This window comes from Hakea prostrata, unplaced genomic scaffold, assembly GCF_041222555.1.
Source record: "Hakea prostrata isolate BN-2017 unplaced genomic scaffold, UWA_Hpros_2 contig_64, whole genome shotgun sequence".
NCBI classification, from domain to species: domain Eukaryota; kingdom Viridiplantae; phylum Streptophyta; class Magnoliopsida; order Proteales; family Proteaceae; genus Hakea; species Hakea prostrata.
Genome location: NW_028291183.1, coordinates 193041 through 206146, shown reverse-complemented (window position 1 = coordinate 206146; position 13106 = coordinate 193041).

Sequence of the window (13106 nt, the reverse complement as noted above, 5' to 3'; positions counted from 1 at the left end):
GGTAGTACTATTACCTTCATCTACACCCTATAATGGAATAATTATAAATAGTAGAACTAAACTAGTCTTCCCATGACTTCGTTTGTACCTCTTGAACCTAGTTCAAGTATTTAGCCTCTTCACATAGGTAGGGTATCCATCATGTGACCTGAGGATTAGACATTAACCTCATTCCTGTAGATGCAATACACAAGTTTTTGATAGACATAGCCTTTGTGAACATGTCAGCTTGATTCATTTCTGACTTCACATAATCAATAGCTATCATTTCTTCATCTATGTACTGTCACACAAGATTGTGTCTAAGGCGTATATGCATCCTTTTACCACTGTACACCTTATTCTTTTTTAAAGATAACAAGATGTCAACATGGCTTCCCCCCACATATCAAGTGGTACATTATAACTCAACAACATGGAGTTCATCATCTCTTCAAGAGATCGATTTTTTCCTTTCCGCTAGCTTCCCAACCACAATTTGAAATAAATCAATTTGGGTTGATATGGTGTCATTATCTTTTATAGAAAAATTTAGAAAGTTAGCCACCAAATATTTCTTTGAACCAGCATCTTCAAGAGAATACTTTTTAATCAAAGCATCCCAAATCGAATAGGCATATTCTAATGAACTATACACATGATATAAGTCATTAGATAATGCATTCAAAATTCGATTCTTACATTGGTAGTCCGCTTGAATCCAAGCCACCCTTTTGCCATCCTTAATAGGATCAATACTTTTTTTTGGCATGGGTTCAATCAAGGCAAATGCCACCCCAATTTGGGCTAAAGCAAACAACAACATTTGCCTCCACCGTTTGAAGTTTTGACCTCCAAACTGTTCGACTTTGTCAAACTAAAAGACAATCCTCATCTTACCCAAGTTTGGGATAAGATCTGTCACTGTTGGAATTACATTAGTGGGAATTGAATCATGGGTAGCAAGGAATGGATATTTCATACCATCTATGGCAACAAATGTGTCGTCACCTTGTTTGTTGATTTTGCCTTCAACGGTATTGTTTGAAGGATCTCCTCCGGTGTTAACTCCATCAACAACCTCAATGGTGTTGTTCTCGTCTTTGTTGAAATTGCCATCTCCAAGACTTGTCATTGGATCTTTCAGAAATCAATTACCTTAAACTTGTTGGGGTAATTGTATTACAAATTCTTCAAACATACAAAAATGAAATTGCAATATAATTGAGAGATGAAGATCTTTAGACAATCCGGAGAGCTTGAAGTTGCAACCGAACGAACCACCGATCAATGAGGTTGAGTCACACCTTGAGTGCTGTGTTTAAGGTATAATTGATGCACCCTACTACCAAGGATTCTTCGCACCACCACCTCCAAGATAAAGCAACCTCCAACTAGAAGATAAGGTAGTTCTTCTAGTCCCTTCAAGGAGCCAAAAGCTAGAGCAGAATTCATAAACAAATTCAAAGAAAGAAATTAACTTTGTAACACAAATTATATGCAAGTGTGAGGAGTGTCTCATTTACTCACCACATGCAAGGAAAGGTTGGGTTTATATAGGCCCAAACCTCACCTTACACCCCTTAGGATTCTTAAGGCAATGAATTGGAGAATCAATTCTCCACTAATGGAGAATCAATGCTTGTCCCTCCTCCACTAATGAGAATAAACCACCTTGACCTAACCTCCCCACTACTTGGAGAAGTAACTCTCATATTCACTTCTTTGAAAGAAATTGGATTTAATCCATTCAAAGACCTTAACCCCACTCATGGTAATGGCCATGAATGGTCATGAAGTTGAAATGAGAAATGAAGGTCAAGAGTTAGAATTTCAATAAATTCCATCATTCAAGTAAGCCCACCTCATCACCATGATCAAGACCTTTAAGACCCATGACCAATGTCATGAAGAGCCTCATAACCAAGGTCATGAAAGGCCTCCTTTACTCATGATGCCTTATTACCACCCTTTCCTCATGGGTCCCACACACTAACAAAATAATTAAATAAAAGAAATGCAAAACTAATTTTGAAACTTAATATATAGATAATATAGATTTTAATAAAAAACCTAACAACTTCAATAATCAATTGCCCATGTGACTACGTTGTCTTAAAATAGCAAAGTCATGAGTCATGACACCACCTTTTAGTGTTGAATGGTTCTCTCTTTTGTTTGACATTTTTTTCTTAGAGTACTTATGTGAAAAGTCAAATGGAACATTCAAATTATACTAGTATCCAATAGTAGTTATACCTTGCTGGGGAAAAATGAAGGTGAGGTCAGGTGGGAGAGGAGCCCAATATGGGAGTGGAGGGGAAATGGCTCCTATTCAGGTACAAAAGAACTCCCCAGAGGAAAGTTACCAATTGATTTAGAACTCTTAGCTGCATCTAAGAATTTTTTAAATTCAAAATTGTTGGTCGAACCACTAACCCCCAATTCATCTTTGGGGCCCACTTGATAACTCCTCAAATTAGGGTTTCCAAGTAGTTTAGAACTTTGTCCCGCATCTAGTATTTTTTTGAATTTCAAAAGGGTCGTTGTCTTGGGTAGGAGATGAAGAAGATTGATTAGGAGAAGAATCCTTACCCAAATCCAGAACCTCATTAGCAGATAACTCTGGATTTAAAGAGGAATTATCTAAATTCCCATTGGCCGACGGAGAATCCACCAAACCTGCCTCCACTAAAGCCGCATGAACCACTAAAGAGGACGAATTTCTTTCACCTTCAACCTCCAGCGACTTTGCATTCCTAATAGAAGTAGGACCTTCATTCTGAATATCATCTTCATGCGCCAGTTGTTGAGGAACAAGCTTCTCTTTCGCAGAAGGAACATTAATAGTGCAATTTTGGCCCAAATGGCCTTCCCGATTACATCGAAAGCATCTCTGAATATCATCCTCATAAATCACCTTTTGAATAAAGCTGAAAACACGTGTAGAACCAGGTTCAAGGTGTTCTATTTGAACTTCAGGCACTTGCTCTGCTTCCAATTCTAATTCCACCAGAATTCTAGCGTAATGTCCCACCGAACCTAGATGAGTACGACGATCTAAGGAAACCGGACCACCTACCATCTTGGCAATAGAGAGTAATACCTTTGGGTGCCAATATTCAAGAGGAAGATCAGAGAAGCGAATCCAAACCAGTTTAGCAGAAGGTTGGGGAGCATGAACGTTAAAATCTGGACGCCAACGTTGGAAACAAATCAGTTGATTGCCAATATTCCAGACACCTCGTCTCCAAACTTCTGTCAAATCCTCCTCACATCTAAATTGAAAAATCACGAAACCCTTCCCCAAAGAATGTAAAAAAAACTCCTTGTTTCAGTTTCCAAGATTTTGATGCCAGATCACGTAGAGCATCCATTGTCATCTGACGAAAGTTTACCCTCCCAATCAAGGAGAAACGAAATTGAGTACGCTACAGCTCATACTCAGTTTGAGGAATAACAATGCGCCGATAAGATCCTGCCTGCATAGGAGATGGGAGGGAATCGATCTCAGGCATAATTGAAGTCCCTACCACCCATGCAAAAGATCTCCCACCATCCACCATTTGAGTGAAGCCATTACCAGCCTTTTTCAAAGGTTGCAAACGCAGAAACATTGATGCTTAGGCGCACCATCTTTCTCCAGAGTTTCTCTCTCCTCCATCTCCTCTCATCCTAAGGGAACTCTGCGTGCTAAAGATCTAAAATACTCAGGCAAAAAGACCTAAGATTTATTGTTAGGCAGAAAGTCCTAAGATACTTAGACAAAAAAGACCTAATATACTTAGGTAGAAAAGACCTAATATACTTAGGCATAAAGACCTAAAATACTTAGGAAGAAAAGGCCTAAGATTCTCAAGCAGAAAAGACCTAAGATACTTAGGTAGAAAAGACCTAAGATACTTAGGTAGAAAAGACCTAATATACTTAGGCACAAAGACCTAAAATACTTAGGCAAAAAAGACTTAAGATTCTCAGGCAGAAAAGATCTAAGATACTTAGACAGAAAAGACCTAAGATACTTAGACAGAAAAGACCTAAAGATACTTAGGCAGAAAAGACCTAAAGATACTTAGGCAGACAAGCCCTAAAATTCCTTAGGCACAAAAACTTCAACGATTTTTCATCAAGTTATCATGCCCGAGGGGTAGTTGGTTATAACCGAGCAGTTGTTGACAAACAAATACTTGGCCTTATGACCGAACAAACCCTTACCGAATAGCATGTCTTGGATGATAAATAGGCACAACATTTGACCGAACACAGAGATCTATTTACTTCAACTAATGTCGTGTTCGGGGAATAACCAAACACAAGGTGTAAGACCTAAGGGCTTCCAGAAAAGGTGTAAGAACTAAGGGTTTCCAAAAAAGGTGTAAGACCTAAGATACTTTAGGCTTTCGAAAATAAAAAAGGTGTAAGACCTAAGATACTTAGTGTAATACCCCCCGTATTTCTAACCCGAGATCTGTATTCCAGGTCCGAGAACCGGAAGGTCTAGTCGGGTGAACTTGTGGAGTATCCGGATTGAAGCCCATGATCCATACCCAGGACCCATGGATCTGGATACTTTTTTTGAAGAGTCTGTCTTGGCTGGAGCGGGGATTTCCGGAAGTCAGATGTTGTTCAGAGATGTCCAGAATGAAGGTAAGATCTCCCCCATCTCCTATTTAGGGCTAGGTTGGCCTTGGGTATCAGCCCCTAGTAAAAGCACCCTTGTATGGCAAATTACATGGGGGCGGTTACTAGTGGCGGTCGCTTAACCTAAGCGACCGGCCCAAGCGACCGCCCGGTCTATTTTCGGGGACTTTGCCCTATTTTGCCCTCAAACTTCTATAAAAGGCAACCTCCGTCTCATTAACGATTACTGTATTCGTGGTTGCCTATTTGGGAGTTTAGACGGCTGCGGGGAAGATCCAAAAGAGTCTCTGGAGTACTGACAGTGGCTTGGAAGATCAGTTCTCTTCTTCTCTGGCTTTTTGGTGCGAGGTATTGAACTAACCCTTCGTTCTCTACTCTCTTTTCTCCGTTAGATTGGTTTTACCTTTTTTCCCTCGTCTCTGTGATTACCCCTTGATTATTTTACCTTCCTTTTTAATCTACTTGAGATGGAATAACCGTAAACGGAACCCTACTTCCGTGAGATGGTAAATCCAATCAAGGAGAGGGTCAGGGGTAATCTATTGATGGTGATGGTTAATTTTCTTTCAACCTTTTGGCCTAGGGAGTGCTTAATTCGAGATTTAGGATGAGATTACTCGAAAACCGGATTGAAATTGAGTAATCAAAAGCCTGAGTTTCGGATTGAAACTCACTGTTTTTGGGGCGGTCACTAGTGGCGGTCGCTTAACCTAATCGACCGACACAAGTGACCGGCTGGTAAACAGTGACCAAATGGATTTCGGTTCTGATTCAAATTGATTTATGTGACTTATATATTCTAATAACCCTGTGCTTAGGTGATTACTGTTTAAAAGAAAAGTCTACTAATAGTTACTGGATTCTATTTTACGGACGTTTCAGTTGTATGCAAGTAAGGACAGTCTATCTCATCTATTTATGTATACTTCAGCATGTTGATTTATTAATTGTTATTCTTAATCTGTACCAATATAAACTGCTGTAGTTTCATATATAATTCTGTTATACTACTGCTGTTTACTTTGATTTCATATTTACTTTATGGTTTGTGATTATGATAGTTGGGGAGTTCCTTTTGGGATATCTTGGCTGATGTTATCAGGAGGCTGTGGAATGGGACACATGCCTGCTGATGCCTTCAGCACTATCATGATTAATTGATGACATTGTTAGGATGAGTCTAGATTGCATGGCTAGGTACCCCACATGCTACTACCCTTTCGGTAGGGGAATTGAAACCGAGTGACCCGTGATGACAGTGATGTGACTTGGTGGTCCACTGTTGGTCATGAAATGGTAGGGTTGCATATGTTAGGGTTGGGCTCATGGATGTCCAAGGACCGGACCGGGTGTCGGGAGGAATCATGAGAGCATCCGCCCCAATGATATGTGGATGACCATAGGGTTAAGGAGTAGAGTCCAACAGAGGTAGCCAGTCCGTGAGGATTCTTACTCCTAGGTTGCGAAAGATACTGAACCGAGTTGGTTGGTGCCATAGGGGATGTATCTGGACTTCATGTAGACATGTAACCATTATGACCTTGCATTGGATTAGAAACCCAGACATGCGCCAGTACTCATTACCAATGGTCGTGGTGAGAGAGTGTGGACTTAACCCCCTAACCATGGTTCGTGAGCCAGGTGTGGACTTTCCCTTTTTCCCTGGATCCCTACAGAGGTAACCAGTCCTTGCCGGATCAGAGTGATGAGACTTACTCAGAGGAGGGCTGGTGTATATCTTAAAGCATGTCAGCTTTTAGAGACTTGCATAGTTAGAAATCATAACATCATTCATGTTTTGCATTCATTCATATTACTGTTGTATCATGGCATTTTTGGATGATGGATGAGATATATGATTGTTTCTTACTGAGTTCTTTAGAACTCATTCCTTTATTCTTTGTATGTTTTTAGCCTATACAGAAGAAGGATTTGTATCTGAAGATGGGCTGATTCCCTATGAAGGAACCATCCCGTTTGAAGAAGATGTGGCACCGCCAATGGGAGATGGAAATAGCATGTGCGGGAGTTCCTGCGGGTGCATGGAGTGCGCTTATCCCACCGGTTGATGGTCAGAGGCGAAAGGTGGTCGGGCGGTTCAGACCGAGACTGGAGAAGAATTGGAGAACCCCTCACCTTATTAAACTGGAATCTAAGTTCATTGACTTAGAGAAACAAACTGGAAAGAAACTGATATAACTACTTTTATTCCGCTGCCCTCATTTTTGTTTTATTCTTTATTCTTTATTTTCTTTCCTTTGATATTGGAGCATTTTGGGCTTCTGTAATTCATTTAATTCAGATATTGAATATTCTTTGCTCATGATTATCTGTATTTGTTTTAAATATTGTTGATAGACTAAAACCTTGGATCTTGTGACGGATCGCACCCACGGGTTGTCGGGCGGGTAACCGAGACCGACGGGTGGGGTGTGACAGAGTGGTATCAGAGCCATGGTTTTACGAAGTCAATAATAATTAATACAAGTATTAGATGAGCAATCTGAGTCATAGATCCGGAAGTGACTCAAAAGAATTAGAGTGAGTAATAGAACACCTTTTGTTAGAAACAAACGGATAAAGTAAGTGGGTCTTATTTTGAATAACTTACAATAAGTCAAGTGAAATATATTCTCACACTGTAATTATCAAGAAAATGCATAAGAGACAATAATACAAGTGCAATAAACATAATTGTGTTTCATTAATAAGATAAAGCTTTACATAACTTGGAGCGTACTCTACGCTTTACAAAATGTTAGGGAATGAACATGTGCTGAATAAAAACTACAATAAACATATCTAAACCCTAAGGTCAGTACTGAATCAAAGTGAATCAAAACCTAGATCTATCTATCTGCTGTGGTGGTGGTGGTGGAGCTAGTCTCATCCGGCGGAGTATGTCAAGGCACTCGCTATCTCGGCCCCTCATCTCTACCTCGCCCTCGCTCGAACTGGTCCATCCGAGTGAACAGACCCCTAGCCCAAGGTGGTGCAACCTCTGAAGTATCCTGAGCCCCGGATGTGCCTCCTGTCTTGAACTGGGAAGGTGGTGGCGAGTCTGCATGATCCTCATCATCAGTCTCTACATCCATGTCCTCCTGCTCGGCTGGCATCTCTGGTGAGTTTGGTCCGCCCGTTAAGTGCATTTGAGCGACCAATCTGTACCCTATCGTACCGCCATGCCCAACTGGGATAGCCTCCTCCCCCTCGAAGTCGACCCCGAAGTGCTCAAAGATCCGTGTCAGAAGCCGCCCGTATCCAAGGTTTGCTCCCCCCGGATGTGTCACTCGGTAGATCATGGCATTTTGGATTATGTAAGCCAAGTCTACCTGGTAGCGAGTGTACACTGAAAAGGTCATCATAGCCTGCATGAGTGAAATCTCACTCTGATGACCTGCCTTTGGCAGCAAGTTTCGTGCTATGATCCTAGAGATGATCCTGCATGAGGGATACAACTTAGTCACTGACTCTACCCCGCTGCACTCCTGTGGGCAAATGCTCGAGAAGACGAGAGCTCTCTCCTCCCAGTGTATGACATCGTCCGACTCAGCCCCCGGCTCGAACCATCTCCTGTCACCGTGGATGTATGGCACGTCTAGGATGTGAGCCAGCTCCTCTGTGGTGAAGCGTATGTCTGTGGTCTTCACCCGGCTCTCAATCACTAGCCTAGTGTCGTGCTCTCCATCCATCTCTCTCGTGGAAGGTCAAAGTTGCTGTAGAATAACCTGACTAGCTTGGGATAGGCATCCTCGTTCAAAAACAAGGTACTTCTCCAACCCACAGCCTCAAATCTACTCTCGATCTGGAACTGTGCTACCTCTGAAGTCACTACTGGTCGACCATACTCGATCGCGCGATGACTGAAGTGGCCAAAGTATAGCTCCTGTGCCTCCAGTGATCTAAAGTAGTCTGGATGGACTGGGTCATGTGCGTCACCTCTACCTCGACCATGACCTCGGCCGCGAATGGGTACTCTCCTACCTCCACGGGCAGCCATCTAGTGAGAAAATCTGTTTTAGGCGAAAAAGAATGCAAAATGAGAAGCCATGAGATGTCTAATAATTACCTATTTGTGTAAAATGCATAGTGAACAGTAGATCTATGCCTAGACATGTTATGTGATGTAAAAGAAACATTTTTGCACAAAAGAAAACCTAAAAATAGTTACACATTGTAGTTCTATCATGCAAACCATGAAAATAAAGGGTTTCATGAGATGTTTACCTGTGTAGCGTGTATGCGTCGCGTGGGAAGTAGATCCGAAGCCAACGGAGTCCCCAAAATATCTTCCTACCCCTTTGCACGAAATCCCCAAAGCCCAAATTGCGTTTTGAGAAGTGTAGAAATGAAATGAGACCCAAAAACCGTATTTGAAACGTTGCTGTCGCGCGTATTTTGGGGCGGTCACTAGTGGCGGTCGCTTAACCCAAGCGACTGGCTCAAGCGACCGGTCCAGTTACTGTTGCACATAATTTTGGATTTTGGCTCTGTTTTGTTGATTTTTGGAATTTGTGCTTGCTGCTTCTTCTGTTTGTGAATGTTGGCCATGTTGTGAAGTAATTTTGACTTGTGGAATCTTTTCCGGACTTAATCATTGAGTGTTGCTAATCTCTGGAATTCTTTCGCAGAATGGTTTAATTAAGGAATCGTGCTGTTAATGGTCAAGGTGAAGAAGAAGGTAGTGGGAATCAGAACCGTGTTGAGATACCTACAGTAAACACTGGAACTGATCCTCCCCGAGTTGAAATTCCTTCCACCAGTGGGAATCCTCCACTGGCACCGCAAGTAGTCTCTATTCAGGATGTGATGAACATTCTGGGAAATATGATGCATCAGCAGCATAATCAGTTTACTACTATGATGCAAGGTTTTGCGACTACTCAGAGAGAATACCCAGCAGCTCTTAATCCTAATGGAGCCGGTACTTCGCAGCTGGTACTGGTTGTGGACGGTTTTGCCCCTGGTCCGCATGCAAGGTTGATGGAGCATTTCTTGAAGCTTCAGATCCCTGCTTTTACTGGTATTTCATCGGATGCATTGTTCCCTAACAAGTGGATCCGAGAGTTGGAGAAAGCTTTTCGCAACCTCCGTTGCAATGAAGCTCAGAAGATTCTTTGTGCAAAGTAGAGACTGCAGCATGAAGCTGATGCGTGGTGGAATGCTACCAGACCTATTTTGGAAGCTTCGCACCCGGTTCTTACTTGGGAAATTTTCAAGGATGCATTTTGCAAGAATTACTTTCCTGAGTCTGTGAGAGATGCTAAGGAAGCGGAGTTCATGGCACTCACGCAAGGACCTAGTACTGTTCTAGAATACCATAAGAAGTTTGAAGAATTGTTCTACTTTGCCCCTGATGCTTTCAAAGGTGACCGTGAGAAGGCAAAGAAGTTCTTCAAAGGTTTGAGGCCGTCACTGAAGACTTACCTGGCAATTCATCCTATTGTGAATTATGCCGAGATGGTACAGAATGCGAAGAAAGTAGAAGAGAATGAGAGAGAGAATTATCTGCTCCAGCGTTGTTTCGAACAGGAATCATTCGGGTGACCGTAACCGCAGATTCTCTAGGCCTGCTCCTTATACTGCCCCTTCGTTTCAGCCTAGAGGAGCTAGTTCCAGTTTCAGCTTTGCTTCAAGCTATGGTTCTAGTGGTGCACCAGTGCGTCCTGTTGCAGGTAGTCAGGGTACTGGGCCGATCTATGCTAACCCTCGTCCAGTGGCTAATAACCAGAGGTCTGCATATCCTTCTTCAGCAGCTCCTGTGAGTGGTAGGGATTTGATCTGCTTTAACTGTGGGAAGCAGGGTCATTATTCTCTCAACTGCACTCAGAAGCCGAATTCTCAGGTGTCAGCTTTGAAGTCTGTTTCGAGTGTTCCCTCTGGTAAAGTTTACAGTGTTGTTGGTTCTGAGTCTGAGACGGATCACGATGTTGTGACAAGTATCATTTCAGTATCATCTACCTCTGCTTTCGTATTATTTGATACTGGTGCATCGCATTCATTCATAGCATCTTCTTTTGTGAGTCGTATTCCTGTTACACTTGCGAAGTTGGAAAGAGGACTAGTAATTAGTACTCCAACCAGATCTGTTGTTAGATTAGATGAAGTGGTTGAATCTTGTCCAGTGGTTATTGCTGGTAGAACCCTTGAAGCCCGTCTGATCAAGTTAGACATGTCTGATTTTGATGTGATATTTGGAATAGATTGGCTATCTAAGTATGGTGCAGTTATCCTTTGTTCAAAAAGGAGGGTACTATTTCATCCTGCGAATGATAGTCCGTTTGAGTATCAATGTAGTCAGGAGAAGTTGAGTAAGAAGATAGTGGCTGCGACTGTGAAAGTCAGGCAGTGGACTAAGAATGTTGGACTTCTTTCCTCTTCTCGGATGTTTCGGAAGGTGTGAGACGGTTGTCCGATATCGAAGTTGTCAGGGATTTTCCTGATGTTTTCTCCGATGATTTGTCTGGTTTGCCTCCAGAGAGGGAGTTAGAATTCTCAATTGATCTAATTCCTAGAGCAGCTCCTGTGTCGAAAGCTCCGCATCGGATGGCTCCGACTGAGTTGAAGGAACTTCAGACTTAGTTAAATGATTTGTTGAGCAAAGGGTTTATCCAACCCAGTGTTTCATCGTGGGGAGCCCTGGTATTGTTTGTGAAGAAAAAGGACGGTAGTATGCGAATGTGCATGACTATCGGGAATTAAACAAGTTGACAATAAAAAATAAATATCCTTTCCCTAGGATCGACGACTTGTTTGATCAGTTGAAGGGTGCCTTTGTGTTCTCGAAGATCGATCCGAGATCCGGGTACCATCGCTTAAGAGTAAAGTCCAAAGTGATGTGTGCAGGATCGCATTTAGGACTAGATATGGGCATTATGAATTCCGAGTTATGCCTTTTGGTCTTACTAATGCACCGGCAGCGTTCATGGATCCGATGAACCGAGTATTTCGGGATGTCTTAGATAAATTTATCATTGTATTTATTGATGACATTCTGATCTATTCAAAGGGCGAAGAAGAACATGTTGGACATCTGAGTTTTGCCTTGCAGCGGTTGAGAGAGAAGAAGTTGTTTGCCAAGTTCAGCAAATGTGACTTTTGGTTACCTAAAGTTATGTTCCTAGGTCACATCGTTTCGCCGACGGAATTAAAGTTGATCCCGCAAAAGTTCAAGCTGTGACTGAGTGGGACCAACCTAAGTCAATCACGGAAATTCGAAGTTTTCTTGGTATGGCAGGTTATTATAGGCGTTTCATTGAGAATTTCTCCAGAATCTTAGCACCTATGACAAAGCTTACCGGAAAAAGGAGTCAAGTTTGAGTGGAAGGAAGCCTGTGAAGAGAGTTTTCAAGAACTCAAGAAAAGGTTAACTAACACTATTGTGTTGACGATACCAGATGACTCTGGAGGTTTGACAGTATATACTGATGCCTCTAAGGTTGGTTTGGGTTGCGTTTTGATGCAGCATGGGAAGGTGGTAGCTTATGCTTCTAGGTAGTTGAAGAACTACGAGCATAATTATCCTACTCATGACTTGGAGCCGGCAGCTGTGGTTTTTGCTCGAAGATTTGGCGTCACTATCTTTATGGTGAAAAGATATCTATTTTCACCGACCACAAGAGTCTCAAGTATTTCTTTACTCGTAAGGAGTTGAATATGAGACAGAGAAGATGGCTAGAACTGGTGAAGGACTATGATTGTGATATTCAAGACCATCCAGGGAAAGCTAATGTGGTTGCCGATGCCTTAAGTAGAAAGAGTAATCGAGGAAGTGTGGTTCGACGTATCTCGAGAAGCCCTTATTGTTCTCCATTGTAAGATTTGGACTTGAGATTTTGTCGAAAAGTTCTGGTGCTGTTTTGGCAGCACCGTATCAGGGCCGACCGAGTTTGAGGGACCGAATTGTTGCTCTACAATCGGCTGATCCAGAATTGAAGAAGAAGATCGACTTGATCACTTCAAAGACTAAGGACGTGGAAGATTTCTCCCTAGCCTTTGATGGTGCTCTTGTTTTTCGAGGAAGAGTTTGTGTTCCCGCAGTGGAAGACCTCGAAGCAAAATCTTGATCGATGCTCATCAGTCCATCTTTACTATTCATCCCGGAAGCGTGAAGATGTACCATGATATGAAAGGGTATTTTTGGTGGTCCGGCATGAAGAATGATGTGGAAGATTTCATTGCTAAATGTGGGACTTGTCAACGTGTGAAAGCTGTCCGGCAGCCTTCGTCTGCCTTTCGCAACCTCTTCCAAGACCTAGTTGGAAGTGGGAAGACATTGCTATGGATTTTGTCACCGGTCCGCCCCGATCCGGAAAAAGGGAATGACTCGGTGTGGGTGGTAGTGGACCGATTAACCAAATCGGCACACTTCATTTCGATGAAGATCACCTATTCTATGGATAAGTTAGCCCGACTCTATGTTGATAATGTGGTGAGATTGCATGGTGTTCCGGTTAGCATTGTGTCAGATAGAGACCCGAGGTTTA